Raw genomic sequence first — 18842 nt, forward strand, 5'->3', positions numbered from 1 at the left:
AGGACAGGAAGGCTGAGCCCCAGACAGGGGGACCCTGCCGCATGCACCACCTCCTCCCTCCTCTACCTTCCTGACACCCCCCACAGGCACCACCAAGGGACAACACTGCAAAGCCACAAACCCACAGGAAACCAAGCCCGTTGCCCTGACCCAAAACCACCTCCTCTGCAAAAGGTGACCCTGCTCATTGCACCAGGCAGAGAACAAGGGAAGGGAAGTGGCCCAGGAGTGGCCCTGAGTCAGGCTGCATGGGTCTCTTGTAGTATCACTCCTGCCCCCAGACCAAAAGCAACAGTTAAACCAACAGCTGCCACTCAAAAGAGACTATTCTCTGCCAGGTGGTGTGCTGGGCACACCTCATCTCAATCCATCCTCAAAGTCTCCTTGGAAAACAGGTAGCAGTAGTATCCCCACTTGACAGATAAGGAACCTGAGGCTCAAAGAGGTGAAGTCACTTTCTTAAAATCCATAGCTTATAAATGACAGAGTCAGGACTTGAACCCAGGTCTTTCTGAATCTAAGACCAGTTCCCAGTTGCCCAAAGAACTGTGTCTGTTTTGTTTTCTATCCCGAGGACGAGCAGCATGCCTGACATCCTCTTAGAAGCCATGCAAGAACATTTTCAGGGATAAATAGCAGGCTCCTTCCTGCACAAGCCACGGCCCTCTGAGAACAAAGCATATTGGCAGAAAATTAAGTGCCACTGAATTAGCCCCAACACTTTCATAAAACAGCAGTTTCAAAATATCCCAGTTCATGAAATGCTTCCAATATCATCAGAAAACCACCTACTTCAATTCCCCACCACACACACCCACAAACACAAATAATTTCTGATAAAATTGCTACTCGTAACATATTCAGAACCCACATAAAATTCTCATCAAATAGAAATGAGAGTTGAGTATCAACATTCAAGAGAACATAATGAAGCTTCCTTTAGAACATTCTGTGCACGTGGAGTCTTCTTTCTTATTGAGATTTTCACTATAAAATTTTATCAGGTGCTGAACAGGAGAGAAACTTGGAGGCGAGGATAGGCAATGGGGACGGATACCTGTGCTACAAGAAGAATTAAGCACCATAACAACACAGCCACCCCTCTCCCATCAGATAATTTACTACAATTCAACAAACATGCACCAAATAATAACAGTCACCAAGTAATACAGTCACTGCGTAGCAGGAACTGTTCCAAACTCTCCAAATTACCTAGTATTCTGCAGCCCTGCGACATGGGTATTCTTAGTACCCTCATTTTAATGGACCAGAAGGAAGGTATGAAGTACTTTGACCAACATGACCCAATTAGCAAGTGGGTGTGGAGGTTGTAGCAAGTGGATGTTGCAGCTAATTCAGTGATATGTAATTTTCTGTCAACATGCTTTGTTCTCAGAGGGCCATGGCACATTGTGCAGGGAGGAGTCTAGCTGCTCGAGTCCCAAGCTGAGTATAAAAACTTTTTCTTTTTCAACTGCTACTTGCTGGCTCTTGGCCAACTCATTGCATCAGTTTGGAATCTCCCCTTTATTAACGTGCAAAGGCCCCTTAAGAAGTCCCAGAAAAGGCCCCAGCCATCAGGTCGTTTTTGTCTCACCTCTGCTGAAATGAGTCAAGAGACTAGCAAGTAACCACACCACCAAGAATAAGAAGGGGTAGTCAGTGACTTCCAAGCGAAGGGCAACTTCTTTTTGTGGTTTCTACATCCTTTCTACACCCGCCACCCCATGTGGGCTTGGTATGTCTACATGCTGAACAGGGCGCTCCTCCACAGACACCTACCAAGCACCTCCTGTGTGCACAAGGCTTTGTGAGATGTGCTGGTAGATGCAGTTCACATTTCTCAGGCTTCCTCTCAAGAAAGCAGTTCCAGAAAGGGTGGAGGGCAGGGTCGTGCTGAGACAGGAAGAGACCAGGGGCTTGAAGAGGAACAGTAATTACAGGCCTGGAGTACATAAACCAAGATGAGCTTACTACCAGGTTACTGCCAGGTCACTATCAGGTTACCAGAAGCTCAGTATGGAAGGAAGTCCTTCTCAGGTGCAGACATTTGCAGGCTCCCCCCAACCCTTGAGGAGCTCCTAGCCAAGCAAAGGAGACACTGTAACAAGCCCAGGTGATAACTGGGAGACCAGGGGCTATGGGTGCCAGCGTGGTGAAGGAAGGGACATCCGAAGTGGGCTCTGGCAGGGGTGAAATCAGGACACGCAGATGGAGGAGCAGGGGTCAAAGAAAAGTCGATCAGCATCAGAGAGGGAGACAGGCAGCAACGAAAGCTCCGTTCATTCATTCATTCATTCATTCAACAGCATCCTAGTGCCTATTCCATGCCAGACCCTGTGCTGAGCCTCAGACATGAATCTCACACAGCCCCTTCCCTCACAGAACTCCAGCCAGTGGGGAAGAAGACTGTGAAAGGCATCAGTCACACACTGTGACCATGGCTGTGACAGACAAATGTACAGGGAAGGACCCGCCCTGGCTTTGGGAGGGTGGGTGATGCTCAAGGAGATGAGCCTGTACAGACAGGAGGAGGAGGGGTCTGGACAAGTTCAGGGAAAGCAGACAATTCCATAAGGTAAGGGACAGTGTCATGGACTAAATGTTTATGTCCCCCCAAATTGATACATTGAAACACTGTGGTGGGTAATGAGGTCATCAGGGTGAAGCTCTCATGATGAGATCAGTGACCTTATAAGAAGGGACAGGAGACCAGGCTTGGTGGCTCACACCTGTAATGCCAGCACTTTGGGAGGCCGAGGAAAGTGAATTGCTTGAGCTCAGTTCAAGACCAGCTTGGGCAACATAATGAGACCTCATCTCTACAAAAAAATTAAAAAAATTAGTCAGGTGTGGTGGTGCACATTTGTAGTCCCAGCTACTCGGGAGGCTGAGGAGGGAGGATCACTTGAGCCAGGGAGCTCAAGGCTGTAATGAGCAGAGATTGCACTACTGCACTCCAGCCTGGGTAACAGAGTGAGACCCTGTCTCAAAAAACAAAAACAAAAACAAAACAAATGAACAAAAAAGAAAACGAAAAAAAAAAGAGGGGGACACAAGAGAGCTTACTTCCTGTCTCTCTCCACCATGTGAGGGCAGAGCAAGAAGGCAGCCGCCTGCGAACCAGGAAGAGGGGCCTCACCATGAACCAAATTGTCTGGCACCGTGATCTCAGACTTCCAGCCTCCAGAATGCTGAGAAATAAGCTTCTGTTGTTTCAGCCCCTCTGTCTATGGTATTTCTGCTACGGCAGCCAAATGGTCTGAGACAGTAGGTAACAGCAGGAGCATCAGATGAGGCCACGTGTGTGACAACCAGGAGTCTGTGCTTTATCCTGGGCCAGCGGGGAGCCCCTGGAGCAGTGGAGTGACAGCACGGTGTGAATTTCAGAAACATATCACCCTTTCTAGATACAACTGTTCCTTTTCCCAAACACTCCCTATAACTCCACAGCCATCCCAAGGAAGAAGGGAGCAGATATGACCTGGAGATGCCTAGGAAGGCACAGGTCCCTCAAGGTCTGCTCGCAGAGACTTGGAGGTCAGACCAGTGCCAGCTCACATGGCAGCCCTTCCTCCCACTCAGCTGAGCTCAGCCCAGCCAGTGATGGTCCTGGAGGCTCCAGGTTCCCAGGTCCCATCTTAGTAATACGAGGACTCTTGAAGGTTGAGACAGAACAAAGAGCTAAACACGATACAGGCAGATAACAATACCACAGATATCTAGACACACAGACACAGGTGCCCTGTGAAGGGGTGCTGGCTGATGTCTAAAATGGAACAGGGCCAGGTGCGGTGGCTCACACCTGTAATCCCAGCACTTTGGGAGGCCGAGGCAGGCAAATCACCTGAGGTCAGGAGTTCGAGACCAGCCTGGCCAACATGGTGAAACCCCGTCTCTACTAAAAATACAAAAATTAGCCAGGCTTGGTGGTGGGCACCTGTAATCCCAGCTACTTGAGAGGCTGAGGCAGGAGAATCGCTTGAACCTGGGAGGCAGAGGTTACAGTGAGTCAAGATTGCGCCATTGCACTCCAGCCTGGGTGACAGAGCAAGACTCTGTCTCAATGAATAAATAAGTAAATAATTTTAAAAATGAAAGTAAAATGGAACAGAAACTTCAGCACTCAGGGTGCCGGGACTTGGTTTTCAAACCACCTTCCATGGAGCCCTGGTGCTCCTTGAAGATGTTTGGGGGGGGCAGGAGTCAAAGGTTTAGAGCAACAAATGCTTGACTTCTTTTTTCTAGGTGTAATAATTTTAAACTATGAAAACATCATACCAACTCAAATGGGCTGCAAACCCAATATTAACCCGGGTAGACCCCACTGCAGGGACCTGGGCTGCCAGGTGAACACTCAGCTTTGTGCAGGGCTTGGAGGACAGTCTCTCCTGTCATCTCCAGTGAAATGCACTCTGAGAATGCAAGGCAAGTCACTCCCAAAAACAGAATCACAAATGCAGTATGCAAATCATTACGACAGAATATTTTCACAACCACAACAAAGTCCATTAATACTCAAGATGCCACAACTGTTCAGACTGCGACTGTCACCCTACACTTTTCGTTCTGACAGTTGAATTCATCAGAGCAACCTCACTGTCCTCATTAACTGACCTTATAACTAGTAAATGTTGTCAGTTTAAAGTCGTAAGATAAATGTGAGAATAAACCATCACTTCTCTGTTTTGTATATTGGAGCAGGATGGTTGAGCTATTTAAAAATTTTATTTTTGAAAAGACTTCATTTTGCAGATGGGAAAACAAACTCAAAGAGAGGTGAGGGAATCACACTGTTCTGTGAGTACCATCCCTTCTCAGTAGGCAGAAACCAGGTGCCCAGCACACAGCAGACACTCCACAAATACCCTAGGGAGGGAAGGACTGCTCCCAGGCACCACAGGCAGGAAGCGGGCAGGACTCGAACTCAGACCTCCCCACTCCCAGCCCACTTCTGGTTTTCAGACTCTGCCGCCTTCCCTCCTTTCCTAGAAATGACAATACAGCCCACACTCAGCATCACAAGGAGGGAGAGGTGGCAAGGTGACTGTGCTATAAGAGCCAGGGTGCCTTCCCTCTTCCTCAAGAAAATACTAGAAGCCAAGCACACCTGAGCGCCAGTGTGGGATGTGTGCTACATGGACGGGAAGAGCTGCCATCTGCACTCTAGGAAACAAGGGTCTCCTGCGGTCACCTGTCGATTCAGCAAGAGAGCTGGGGTGATTGTGCCTATCGAAGGGAAGCAACCAACTGTCAATTATTTTAGAAACAGCCAAACAGAACGCATAACTACAGGATAAGGGGAGTGATGGTTAATACTATCAACTTGATTGGACCGAAGGATACAAAGCATTGTTCCTGAGTATGTCTGCCAGGATCTCGCCAAAGGAGATTCACATTTGAGTCAATGTACTGGGACAGGCAGACCTGCCCTCATTGTGGGTGGGCACCATCTAATCAGCTGCCAGCACAGCTAGAATAAAGCAGGCAGAAGCTGGAAAAAGCAGACTGGCTGAGTCTTCCGGCCTCCATCTTCCTCCCGTGCTGGATGCTTCCTGCCCTCAAACATCAGACTCCAAGTCCTTCAGCTTTTGGACTCTTGGACTTCCATCAGTGGTTTGCCAGGGGTCTCAGGCCTTGGGCCACTGACTGAAGGCTGCACTGTCGGCTTCCCCACTTTTGAGGTTTTGGGACTCAGACTGGCTTCCTTGCTCCTCAGCTTGCAGACCGTCTGATGTGGGACTTCACCTTGTGATCGTGTGAGTCAGTTCTCCCAATAAGCTTCCTTTCATATATACATCTATCCTATTAGTTCTGTCCCTCTAGAGAACCCTGACTAATACAAGTGGGAACCAGCCCTGTCTGCCCTGGTTCTCAAACTGGAGAGCGTATTGGAATTGCTCTGAGGGCTTGTGAAAAGCCAGACCCTAGTTGCAGAATCCCTGATCCAGGAGATCAGGGCGGGGCCAGAGGACCCGTGGTTCTGAGCTGCTCCCAGATGAGGCTGCTGCTGGCCCAGGACCTCATTTTGAGAACCGTGTCTCTGATCTGTTCATTACAAACCCTCCTGATTAAGGCTCATTAAGGCAGGTATTCTAGACAATACCTTTAACAGTCCACAGCCAAGTCTTCTTTCTAAACTATTAAAACTACATTGAGAAAATATTTATAGACTACAATTAAATACGAGACTAGTTCAGATTGGACATTTTTTAAACCTCAGTGTGGAGGTCATTTCCCGATTGTGCTGGACAGTAAGAGGGAGCAGAGGGGCACTCCACTCAGTAACGGAGATGAAAGTGGACACGGCCAGTCACTCAACACAGTGGCTGGTTGGGGCCACAGGAAGGAAAATGAACAAGGTGTGGTGAGAATTTCACAAGTCCCCAGCAGGGAAAGCTCCCAGCTAAAGTGAGGGGAATGGAGGAACAGCAGACGAGGCTTCCCTGGAGCTGGCCAGGGGCAGGTCAGGAGGATGGGCAGGATGCAGACTGAGGAGGTACAGCAGGGTGGGGAAGTCCAAGGAACGGGCATTCCAGGAAAGAGGGACGGTGAGCAAAAGCATGGAAGTTGGAAAAGGAGGTGGGGAGAGTCAAGGAAATAAAGTAGTCAGTTTGCAAAGGGAAGTGAAGGGGCAAGCAGGAGTGATGGAGGATGAGACAGGAAGGGAAAAGTGGGGGCCTCTGGTATCTGACTGGCAAGAATCAAACATCAGCTACAGACCAGGCACGGCTTGATGCTACTGACTTCTAACTTCATTGCATTGTAGTCACAGAACCTGCTTTGGTTTTTTGTTTGCTTGTTTTCTCTCCTTTTAATTTTATTGAGGTTGTATTAGGGCCTAGCATATGGTCTGTCCTGGAAAATGATTCATGGGCACTGAAGAATATTTATTCTGATGTCATTGGTCGAGTGTTCTATAGGTTTCCTTTAGGTCTAATTGGTGTACAGTGTTGTTCAAGTTCCCTGCTCCCTTGTTGATCTCCTGTAGACTTGTTCTATCTGTTATTGAAAGTGGGTGTTGACATATCCAACTATTATTGTTGAATTACCTATTTCTCCTTTCTGTCAGGTTTTTTGTTTGTTTGCTTATTTGTTTGAGACAATCTGTCACTCTGTCACCCAAGCTGGAGTGCAGTGGTGCAATCACAGCTCACTGCAGCCTCAGCCTCCCCAGGCTCAGGTGATCCTCTCACCTCAGTCTCCTAAGTAGCTGGGACTACAGGCACACAACACCATGCCTGGCTAATTTTGCTTTTTTTTTTTTTTTTTTTTTTTTTTTTTGTAGAGACAGCGTTTCACCATGTTGTCCAAGCTGGTCTCAAACTCCTGGGCTCGAACAATCTGCCCGCCTAAGCCTCCCAAAATGCTAGGATTTCAGGCATGAGCCACCATGCCCAGCCCATTTCTGTCAGTTTTTGCTTCATGTATTTTGGTGCTCTCTTGTCAGGTGCAAATATGTTTATAATTGTTATATATTCCTGATGTATTGAACTTCTTGTCATTATAAAATGTTGCTCTTTAGTAACTTTTTTTGTTTTAAACTCATTTTGTCTAATATCAGTATAGCCCCTTAGCTTTCTTTTGGTTGCTATTTGCATGATATATTTTTTCTCATCGTTTCACTTTCAATCTATTTGTATACTTGAATCTAAAGTGTGTCTCCTACAGATAGTGCTATGATCTGAATGTTTATGTCCCCCCAGAATTCATATGTTTCTAGTCACCAGTATGATAGCATTAGGAGGTGAGGCATTTGGCAAGTGATTAGGTCATGAGGGTGAGCCCTCATAAGTGAGATTAGTGCCCTTGTAAAAGAAACCCTAGGGAGGTAGCTCACCCCTTCCACCATGTGAAAACACAGCAAGAAGACTGCTATCTATGGGGAGGCAGACCCTCATGAGACATTGAATCTGCCAGTGCCTTGATCTTGGACTTCCCAACCTCTAGAACTGTGAGAAATAAATTTCTATTGTTTATAAGCTATTCAGTCTAAGGTGTTTTGTCATAGCAGCCTGAAAGGGCTAAGACAGCATATACTTGGATCATATATTTTATCCCTGACAACATCTACCTTTTGATTGGCTTATTTAACCTGTTCATCTTTAATAGTATTGATATAGTTGGACTTATGTCTTCCATTTTATTTTGTTTTCAATATGCCTCATGTCTTTTTGCTCCTTTATTCTTCCATTACTGCCTTCTTTTGCACTAAATGAATCAGGCACCATGTTTGCCATGTAAGTCAGGAGCAAGGACTTCAAAGAGGTATTTCTTTTAAATTTAGATAGCAAAATTACCTTTCTGACAATGTTAAGTTTCTTAAATGGCTAATTTTCAAATCTGTCATGATTTTTTTTTTCGTTTTGGTTCCAGTAAATGGGAGCCAATCAATTATTTATCCAATAGTCTCTGAACACCATCTACAAAAATGTCCACTACCAACTTCCTGGGTTGGAAGATTGGAAGTCTACAGCTTGACCTTCTTACAAGGAGGCAGAATGGGGCCATTATATTTTCGAGATCCCCTTCGTGACATGTGGTGACTGGAAGTGTGGAGACAGCTCAGTGCTTCAGACTAAGGTGGGAAGGGATGCTCAGGATTCATAACAGAGTCACAATGATGGTGTTTTCAAATGCCGTGGCATTGTTCTCACAGACACCTGCTCACCTCTGCTCAGGAGGCTCTGATAAGCAGAGGTCCTTTCTGCACTTGCCACGATAAGCAGATAAGACACCACCCCAAACTGTTCAGCCCACATCCCTACCTAAGAGTGACTTACCACACCCCACTTAACACACCTTGCCACTTGACCTCTTAGCATATCCCCAAAGCCCTCTGCTCACTAACAATGATGAAGGGAAGCTACAATCCAGGAGCAAATGAATCGTCAAATTCCAAATGAACAACTTATTTATTTGGGGCACCTGAGGGCACCAGCATCCCTCCCCCATCTTCTGGCTAGAGCACTCCAATTTCTACTATCCTATCCAGCAATAAGACTTGTTTGTGTCTTCAGTCGGAAGTGTCTTGCATTCGTTTTTAGCCATCCCTATAGGAAAATCCAGGGCTCTGCAATGCCCAGGCTCTCACAGACTCAGTTCATCCTGGGCGCCTATGGTACTTCCTGAGAGAGACAGATCATGTCCGGAAAGCATCCATCTGCCCCATGGTTTAAATAGATTAGGCACAATGTGGGGGCATCCAGGCCCTTTTTCAAAATAAGATATCTGGTTTGCAAAAAGAACCTCGTCAAGCCCCGAGCCTGGAAGGCTCCAAGACTTGCTGCAGAAATCCAATTACCGCTGGGCATAATGAGCTCACTCACCCAGCGCCCTGGCCCAACAACGCAGCCCTGCCAACATCCAGAAAGAAGGTTTGTCTTCCAAAGTGCATTCGGAGGGTATGGCTTGGGAGAAAGAGAAAAACCAGGCTAATGGAATAGGAAATGTGACCTTCCGGGAACACAGGCACGCGGTTTGTTTCTGAAGAACAGCCTTCTAACATTTTTCTGCTGCCTTAAACTAAAAGCAGGCTGCACCATAAGGTAGCGAAATCCCAGTCTGAGGAGGGAAAGGGAAACTTTGAGTTTTACAGAACCTTCGTAAATGTCATCTCTGGACTGATAAAACAATCTGGGGTATTCCCACCCCAAGCATTATAGTATCTGAGGCTCAGACAATTGACTGTCACTAGAGGTGGCTTCTGCAGAGAACAGAGTGATGTTTTTTTAAGCGCAGAGTGGCCCTGATGCAAGCAATAGAGAGAACATACTGTGCTCCTGCTAAGGTCCCTCCCGACACTGACATTATGGGAATCTGAAACTAAAAGCCAAAAATCTATTAACCACCTACTGTGCACCTTGCCCTGGCCAGGCTCTGGGAGTTCCAGTGTGAATCAGAAAGCATTCCTACCCTCATAGAGCCCTCTGTCTAGCGGAGGAGTCAGACAAGTCACTGGCAGCTGCAACACACTGTGGCCAGGGCAGAGGGTGGCGTGGGGCAGTGAGGGCCCTGGGGTTATACCTGGCCCAGTCTGGGGATGGAGTTTTCTGGAGGAAGGCGCATGATGGATCTTAAGCACAAGTGGATGGGGCTGGGGGAGGTGAACAGGCAGATCCATCAAAGGGAACAGCATGTGCAAAGGCCCGGCTCAGTCGAGAGCAGCCGGGGGACTGTGTAGCTGGACACGGGCTCTGCTGCAGGCATGGCAGGAGAGGGAGTCAGGGTGGGTCATGCCACACTGGTAAACTCAGAGGAGAGAAGGAAGCCCCATTAGTCCATTCCCCTGCCCCTGGGCCTGTCTGAATCCAGCCCCAATGACTTCATTCACTCAATCCTCATTTGCAGAGTAAGTAAGTGGGTCTCTCCCTACTCCTGGGGCCCAAGAAGGGTGGAGGAAGTGGCACCCGAGGAGCAGTGCTCAGAAGAGGGCTATGGTTCATGGGGGAAATGGCGGGAGCTGAACTGGGAGCAGACCATGGAGGGCTGCAATGCCAGGCTAAATTTACAACATGATGCTACAGGCTGCATATAGATCCTAAGATGGTTACTATAGTGAAACAGATTAACATATCTCTATCTAACATAGTTACACATTTTTCGTTGCAAGAGCAGCTAAAATCTACTTACTCAATAAAAATCCCCAATAAATGCAATTGTATTAACAAAGTTCCCATGTTGCACTTTTCCTCTGTAGACTTGCTCATCCTACACTCTTTCCATAAGTGAACAGCACCGTTAGGAGTAGCCAGAACTAGGTTGAACCCACCACTGCCATTTCCACCTGTGCAAGCTCAGATAAGTCACTCGTTCTCCAGCAATGAGGTGGTGGAGGTCCAAGGAGAGGGCTGGGAGGAAGGTCCACTGCCATCCTCGATAATCACCTGGGGCTCTTCCTGCTGACTTGTGGGCACACCCCGCCTCCCACCCCCAACCCCAGCAGGCAGCATAATGCCAGGCACCTGAGGGCAGGTGTGCACAAGGAAAGTGAGGATGACAGTGTTAGCTGACCCCTACAAATCTCAGGACAAAGTTGCCCTCAGGCATCTCTCCACATGGAGCAAGCACACACACCCAGTGACAGGGATGGGGTGATACCCCAGAATGCCGGAGCTCCCAGGGTGATATGACATGTCTCCCTCGTGGCTCCTGGCTGAGTTGGGAACTCAGCTCACAGTCCCCTCCTGGGCCTGACAGAAAGCAGTGGAGATGGGGTCCAGAGCAGAGGGGGTTCATCAAACAAGACAGCAGGCAGCCTGCATCACATCCTGAGAATCAGCCACTCTCAGCCATCAGAGCTGGTGTGGGGCAATTCCAGGATGGGGACAAACAGGAGCTTCGCCCACACTAGGGGATGCAGGGACTGCAGAAAATGAACATGAGGTTGCAAACTCTTAAATCCTGGTGCAATGAATATTGCAAAAGGCTTACACAGGCTAGAGCCACTGAGTGGCCAAGAGGCAATGGAGTGGCCCGACACTCTTGGGCCACGCTAAAGTCATGGGCTTGACTGCCAGTGAGTGACAGCCCAGTGTGCGTCAGGCTCCAGACTCCAGACAGCTCTACCCCTGCGCTCCTCACCAGGCCTTCCCGAGGGCTCACAGCCAGAGATGCAGCTCCCAACACCCGTGTGACTATCCCCTGCATCTCCCTCCTGAGGCCCTCAGAGAACTCGTCACGGGTCTTAGTGGCTGGGTCAGCCTCTGTATTTCAACTGTGGAGGCTATGGGTCCCCCTCCCCCAGAACGTAAGCTGCTGTGGGCAGAGACCTTGCCACCCCTTGTCCTAATGGGGCCCCAGATCCTAGCAGGGCACAAGGTGGCCCTCAAAGGTGCATTGTCATTGTTTGTCATCCAACTGAGCTTCTTATTTATAGAGGAGGAAACTGAAGCACAAAAACCATTTCATTAACTTGCCTGAGGTCACAGACCTCACAGAAGGCAGAGCAGGAGGTTGAGCCCCATAGGCCTGAGCCTGGACCCTGCCCTCTGGAGCTTACAGCTACAGCAGCAAGGCCCAGTGGAATACAACATGCATGCCACATATAATTTCACAGTTTTAGTAGCCACATTTTAAAAAGTAAAAAGAAGATGAAATTAATAATACATTTCATTTAGCCCAATATACACAAAATAGCATCATTTTGAAGTGAAATTCATGTGAAAATTATTACTAAGATATTTTATATTCTGTTTTTTTCATACATCTTCAAGCCCAGGAGTGCATTTTATTTATTTATTATTTAGTTATTTATTTTGAGACGGAGTTTCACTCTTGTCACCCAGACTGGAGTGCAATGGTGCGATCTTGGCTCACTACAACCTCCGCCTCCCGGGTTTGAGCTATTCTCCTGCCTCAGCCTCCCGAGTAGTTGGGATTACAGGTGTCTGCCACCACACCCAGCTAATTTTTGTATTTTTGGTAGAGACAGGGTTTTGCCATGTTGGCCAGGCTGGTCTTGAACTCCTGACCTCAGGTGATCCACCCTCCTCAGCCTCCCAAAGTGCTGGGATGACAGGCGTGAGCCTCCACACCTGGCCAGGGTGTATTTTTCACTCACAGTCCATCTCAGTCCACAGGAACCACACTGCAGTGCTTAATAGCCCCTACCAGCGAGTGGCTACCGAAATAGGACAGCTCAGCTCCAGGAGGTCCCCTGGTGGCCTCAGAGCAAGCGTAAGAGTCACCTGGCATTAGAAAACTCGTTGACAATCACAATGACCATGACTTCCACAAGTAACACCAGCAGCAGTGCCGGCTGACAAACACCTACTGCACGCAGATGCCACTGAGCCTGTTTTGGTTTTGGTCTACATCCAAAACCAACCCCAAGAGATAGGGACATGCTCTTTATTTCACAAAAGAAGGAAGTGAAGCTCAGGAAGATGAAGGAGCAAGCACTCGATCATCAGAGCTAGCAGGGTGGAGTTCAGAAATTAAGTCAGTAGCAGTGATTACTGAGTGAACACCTGCTCTGTGCCAATGTCCAAGGCTGACAGAGGAGGGGAAACCCCACAGGCAGGGTTCCTGCCCTCATAGTGCTTGATTCTAGCTTCTGGGGAGGGGAAATGACAATAAAACCATTTCCGATCATGATGATTCTCAAAAGTAAACAGGGTACTGATGGGGACCAGGGGCACAGCCACTATCTGGGACAGTCAAAAACCTCCCCAAGGAGGAGAAATTTAGGCTGAGACATTGTGGTGGTTAATATTGAGTGTCAACTTGATTGGTGAAAGATGCAAAGTATTGTTCCTGGGTGTGTCTGGGAGGGTGTTCCCAAAAGAGATTAACATTTGAGTCAGTGGGCTGGGAAAGCCAGACCACCCTCAGTGTGGGTGGGCACCATCTAACCAACTGCCAGCATGGCTAGAATAAAGCAGGCAGGAGAAGATGGAAGAGCAGAGTTGCTGAGTCTTCCGGCCCCATCTTTCTCCCGGGCTGGATGCTTCCTGCCCTCAGACATCAGACTCCAAGTTGTTCAGCTTCTGGACTCTTGGACCTACACCAGTGGTTTGCCAGGGCTCTCGGGCCTTTGGCCACAGGCTGAAGGCTGTGCTGTTGGCCTCCGTACTTTTGAGGTTTTGAGACCCAGACTGATCTGCCACTGGTTTCCTTGCTTCTCAACTTGCAGACGACCTATTTTGGGACTTTACTTTGTGATTGGTAAGTCAATTCTCCTTAATAAAATCCCTTGCATATACACATATATCCGATTAGTTCTGTCCCTCTAGAGAACCCTGACTAATACAGACATGAGGGATGAAAAGAAGCCAGTCTGGGCCAGGGCAGGGATGAACATTCCAGGCAGCAAGCAGCTCACACAAGTGCTCTGAGCAGGAAGAATCCAGCATGTTCCAGCAACCGAAAGAAAGGCGGCCAGGGCTCCCTGCGCTGTGCCAGCTGCCTCTCTGGGGCACTCAGTTGGCCCCTACATCGTCCCTCCTGCCTCAGGGCGCTCCCATGCTCTTGCTTGGAAAATGAGGAGCCAACAAACCATTCTGCAGGTTTCAAGGACAAGTCAAGGCTGGGAGCCCCCAGCACAGTGCTCATCACAAGGGACTGAACTGATGCATTAATGAGCAGGGGAGGAGAGGGTGGGAAAGCCTACAGAACAGGACCTGGGCAGCCACAGCCCTGGGAAGAAAATGTTGGCACCCTGAGCACTGCTTCCAACACCAGCCACAAAGGTGAGAACCCCAATGTCCGTCCACAGATGAATGGACAATTGTGTTATATTCACACCATGGAATACTACTCAGCCATAAAGAGGAAGGAAGCACCGACACTCGCTACAACACGGGTGAACCTTGAAAATATCAGACTAAGTGAAAGAAGTCAGCCACAAAAAGCCATATACGATCTACGTCTACGAAATATCCAGAACAGGCAAATCCAAGGAGACAGAGGGCAGATGGATGAGCGCTGGAGCTGGGAGAGGGGAAGTGAGGAGTGACTGCTCATGGACACAGGGTTTTGTTCGAGAGTATGGAAATTGTTTTGCAACTAGATCAAGGTGATAGTTGCACAACATTGTGAATGTAGTAAATGCCACTGAATTGTATAATTTAAGACGGTTAATTTAGAGTGATTGAATTTCACCTCAATTTTTTTTAAGAAAAAGAAGGGGGAAAAGAACTGCTTTAATGGAAAGCACAGGTTATGATCTCATCCAATACATTCCCATGTCAGAACAAGCAGAGAGGGGCGACCAGCCACCAGATGCAACAGGATAGAGTGGGAGAAGACAGGAGACAGAAGCCCCAAGGGTAAAAGAAGCAGAAAGCTACTTACCAGCTCACTCCTTGCCTCCACTGTCAACCCCTCACAGTCATCACAGGAAGGACACCCACCCCGTGGTGATGCGTCCCACCCCCTCCAGCACTGAGGAGGGACCCAGGGCCAGTCCAGGCTCCTGACTCAAAATGCAGCCAAGGGAGAAGCTCAGAGGCCAGCACACCGAGCCAGCGCCTCCCTCTGACCTGGCAGGCATAAGGGTATTTCTGCCACAATGAGCACCCGCTGGCAGTCCCTGGCTGGTGCACACAGAACGCCTTTCATTCCTTAAAATGGCCCTTCAGCCAGTCTCAGCCACGGTGGGAGACAGGACAGCAGCAGCCTGTACCTGGGTCCTCCCATGGGAGACAGGACAGCAGGCAGGCTGTAGCCAGGTCCTCCCAGGCCAATTGGGAGTTTTAGGATATGCAGTGGGTCCTGAGGATGCTTGCGGGCCCTAGAAAAGATAAAGGGGCCACCTCAGACGACACAGAGGGGAACGGGCTGACCTAACACAACAGGGTGGTGGTGCCCAACAAAGGGAGCAGCCACTGCAGCTGCTGTCCACTGCGTGATGCTAGACGAGGCCTTTCACCTCCGTTCCTTAGTCTCATCCTCACAACCGAGGGATGTGCAGGGACCAGACTGGGGTGATCCCCATTTCCCAAATGAGGAACCTGAGTTGCAGAGGGTTCAGGGGGCTGCAGACAATAGCACAAGATTAGCTGGTAAATGGCAAAGCCGGTGCTCAAACCCAAGTCTGATGTCAAAGCCTTCTATGCTAAATTATGATGCCACTAACATTTGCTTTATTCCACAAAACTCCCACAAGACAGCACAGGGCATCAGTGAAGAATGTGGGCTGCAGGTGAGGATGATAGAGAGTTCCAGAGGTGGATGGTAGCACTGGTTGCTCAACAGTCTGGATGTGCTTCATGCCACTGAATTGCACACTTAGAAATGGTTAATATATCAGCTATGATTAAATACTTTGATATATTTAGTATATTAACCATGATAAAAATATATTTTAAAATGGTCAGGTGCTAGCCCATCAAGGAATTGTTAACAAATTTTTGAAAATAGATACCACGCATACCACATTCTCTAAATATGGTAAAATTAAATTAGAAGCTAATAAAAATATAAATCTCCCTGCCCCTGTCTCCTCCCCTCAAAAAAGAACATGGGTTTCTTGGCTTCAAATCCCTGCTCTGGAACATACTCGCTTTATAATCCCTGGCGAGCTTCGGAGCCCCTCTGTGCCCATCTATAAAATAGAAATGCAGGTGCGTGCCTCCCTCTGGGACTGAATGGGTTCAGTCAGACCAGGGACAGCACAGACCAGTGGGAGGCAAACTCCTCCTAGAAAAAGCCAAGGAGTAAATGTCTTTGGCTTCACAGATGTCTCCCCCAGCTGCTCAGTTCTGCCAGTCTGGCACAAATGCAGCCACAGACCATACATACACAAATGGGCGTGGCTGTGTTCTAATAAAACTTTATTTACAAAAGCCCCTGGCACAGATCCTGGCACTTGCTAAGTGCCATTCACACACGTTAACTGTTATAATGAAGAAAAACGGTATTTCTGTCAATTCACCTCTGCAGACTTATGAAAGGCATAACACTTCTCGTTGGGGTTCTGAAAACCGATACTAACATCAAAGGCAGGAGGGAGGCCCCGGCCCCACTGGGGAGCTGCCCCTCCCACACTCTGAGCTGCCCCTAGGTGCTTTCACCACGGGCCCTTTCTCCTCTACTCTCCAGTATGGGGGTGGTGCAAAAGTAATGGCAAAAACCACGATTATTTTTGCATCAACCTAATAATGACCTCTGTGGCCACTCCCTGCAAGCACGCCTGCTTCTCACGTCCTACAGGAGGGGTTCCTAACCCAGCCGTTCACAGCATGAGACCCCCAGAGCTCCTCCCCTGTCCCTGCCCCTCCCTGCTGATCCATGACCCCTGTACTGTCCACCTGGCCTCAGAAAAGCATGAGCAAAGAAAACACTTTCTGAAGGCATGTAGGGCTAGAGTCAGGATGCTGTGGTCCCACCAGTGGCCAGCCCTGGGTCACTGTCTGAGTCTCGGTTTACAGCAGCACCAATGGCCACTATGGACATGACGGTGATGTGCTTCCATTAAAAGCACCAAGAAGGGGCCAGGGGCGGTAGCTCATGCCCGTAATCCCAGCACTTTGGGAGGCTGAGGTGGGCAAATCACCTGAGGTGAGGTCAGGAGTTTGAGACCAGCCTGCTTAACATGGTGAAACCCCATCTCTACTAAAAATACAAAAAAATTAGCAGGGCCTGGTGGCAGGTGCCTGTGATCCCAACTACTTGGGAGGCTGAGGCAGGAGAATTGCTTAAACCCACGAGGCGGATGTTGCAGTGAGCCGAGATTGTGCTACTGCACTCCAGCCTGGGCAACAAGAAAGAAACTGTCAAAAAAAAAAAAAAAACCACCAAGAAGGCTTTCTGATCTATTTCTCATGCCATCCCTGTTGGAAGGTCGTTTTCCATTACAGGGGTCAGTGTGCTCCGTGGGGCAACATCTGAGGCCTGGAGTCAGGGAGCCCCGCTGCTGAGTCCCCTGGTGTCCTGAGACTCGGCTCCCTCTCTGGTGTTCACGTAGACCTCACCCTGTGTGGTGCCATGCAGCAAAGATGAGATAACCCAAGGCAGAAGCGGGAGGTTAAGTGACGATATTTCCTTATGTGGCCCTCATTCCCCTTATCCAGACAAAGGAAGTGAGTACAGGGGCTAAGTGACTTGCCCGATGTCACACTGTCAGTAGGGTGGGAGCTGGTCCTCAACACAGTTCCACTGACCTAGCCTGGTCCCTCATACCGCTCAGCCCACCACAACGGTGGCCACTGCTCTGATCATTAGTTTTGTTGTTAGCTAAAGAAGGACCCCAAATGTGGGTATGGGAGTTTGCTCTGTGACAAGGCTAAATGAATAAATATTCTCATAGCTTCTTCACCATCATCATCCCTCATAAAGCTGCTACCTTTGCTCAGGGACCACACCTCTGATCCCCACATCAGCCTAGCCAAAGAGATACCACTGCCCCCTTTTATACAGGAAACGGAGGCTCAGAGAGGTTAATCCTCTTACCCAAGATCACACAAGGATAAGGGATAAAGTACAGGCGAGTCCAACTTCAGAAGCCCTGCAGGTTGATTCCATTGCCACTATGGGGAGAGGAGTGACCCAGGAGAACTGGGACAAACCGTAGTCATCCTCAGACTCCCCAAGGGAAGCCCCCATTTAGTTAGAAAGCCCAGCAGGGAGGCACTTGCCCAATCCCAGCTAAGTGAGGCAGGGTCTGAATGGGAACCCTGGCAGTCTGGCTCAGAGCCTGAAGAGATGCAAGGTCCTACCCTCGAGTTAAACAGATAGCCACAGCCTGCAGTGGCTACCGCTGCTGCCTTATGGACTAGAAATTGTTCCCTCTGTCACTTGTCCCACAGCCCAGTCCACCCTTACACACCAAGAGAGTAGGGCCACAGTCCTGTCACTTCCTCAGGCAGCCTTCCTGGCTGGGCCAAGGCAGGGGCCTGTCGCCCCTCTCTCCCTGCACATGGCTCTCTGACAGCATGGGCAGTGTCTGTGTGGTCACCTCCCTAGGAAAACAGAGCCCCCACCAAAGTGGGACCATCTCTCAGGCGACCTCACTGTGTCCCATGTCCCCAGTCTCTAGTGGGCAAGATCTGCTTAAGGAAAAACTACACAAACAAATATCACACTGGACGTGTATGAAAAGATCTGAGAACACAATGAGAGAACCACACAATCTTTCCGGTAGAGTCTGGGAAAATCACAGTGATGGAACCTGAGAGCTGGACTTTATCATGAATCGTTCTCCAGATACACAAGGGAGGGGAGCATTGTTTTAGAGAGGGGGGTGAAAAAAAAGCATGTGGGGAAAAACCCAAGTGTGAAGACATGTCTACATAACACAGAGGCAGCAGGCGTGGCTGAGACATCGTGGCAGGAAGAGGGGAGAGATGGGCCAGGGAAGCCAGGATGGGAGGAACTGGTGAGGTAGTGGGGGCAGTGGG

General features: G+C 48.9%; 1 protein-coding gene across 14 annotated transcripts in view; it reads right to left on the reverse strand.

Annotated features, from left to right (window-relative positions):
* The window catches only part of LOC101022794 (janus kinase and microtubule-interacting protein 1), a 303218-nt gene that overhangs the window by 282256 nt on the left and 2120 nt on the right, over positions 1-18842 (reverse strand). For 2 of the 14 annotated variants that reach the window (XM_031664737.1, XM_031664744.1), the window contains exon 1: positions 14797-17012. The exons of 10 other annotated variants lie outside the window; for them this stretch is intronic. The gene's annotated coding sequence lies outside the window, so the exon portion shown is untranslated. Of the gene's footprint in view, positions 1-14796; positions 17013-18842 lie in introns of those variants that run through there. 2 more of the 14 variants (XM_021938236.2, XM_021938238.2) reach the window with 2 other exon arrangements.

This window comes from Papio anubis, chromosome 3 (genome assembly GCF_008728515.1).
Source record: "Papio anubis isolate 15944 chromosome 3, Panubis1.0, whole genome shotgun sequence".
Lineage (NCBI taxonomy): Eukaryota > Metazoa > Chordata > Mammalia > Primates > Cercopithecidae > Papio > Papio anubis.